We start from the raw sequence: 865 nt of genomic DNA on the forward strand, positions 1-865 counted from the left end.
TTCGATCTTTTTCCCTCTTTTCCTTGATTCCATTCTTCCGAAATCGCGACTGCTCGTATTTCGTTTTTCGAAAATTTGAGGTTCGTGGCCTACGATATAATAATTCAATTTAGATTTGTATATTTCCATCGAATCTTAAATGTTTTTTTATGTAGAATATTGGTTGTTCGTGAAAATTTCGTAAAAATTTGTTAGAAGATACATTGGAATGCTACATCATAACACGAACGCCATGTTGATTAATTGAATTGAGACGTAGATTCGAATAGTCTGAAATAAGAAAATATCTAGTAAGTAAATATTTGTAATATTAAATAAAGTGTTTTGTAAGAAATATTCTTACGTTCAGAATTTTTTTTTATTTCATTTGAATTATCTGTTTGATAAATTGATTATTAACAAACGTCTCTTCAATAGTATTCTAATGTAATTCTATTCTTGTAACAAGAAATTAAATTAATTTCTACATATTGTTGTATTTTGTTTAGGAATTCTTTATTATTTTTCTAATGAATTTTGCTAATTCTTTAGAAACGCATAATTTATATTGTATAATAATAATGTATAATATTAGACATTTACTATTTTAATATTTATGTTTATTATAATATAATATGTGTATATATATATATATTCATATATTATTAAATAACTTTAATCAAAATATAAATTTTGATAGAAATATAATTTGATACAAATATAAATATATATATGTATAATGTATATATATTATAAATATATAGAATATATATAATTATTAATATATATATAAATATAATGAATTTATATATATATTTATATATTATTAAATAATAATTAAATATTATTTAATAATAATATTAAATTAATTAAAATATTAATTGAA

This window comes from Apis dorsata, unplaced genomic scaffold (genome assembly GCF_000469605.1).
Source record: "Apis dorsata unplaced genomic scaffold, Apis dorsata 1.3 scaffold_13, whole genome shotgun sequence".
Taxonomy (NCBI): domain Eukaryota; kingdom Metazoa; phylum Arthropoda; class Insecta; order Hymenoptera; family Apidae; genus Apis; species Apis dorsata.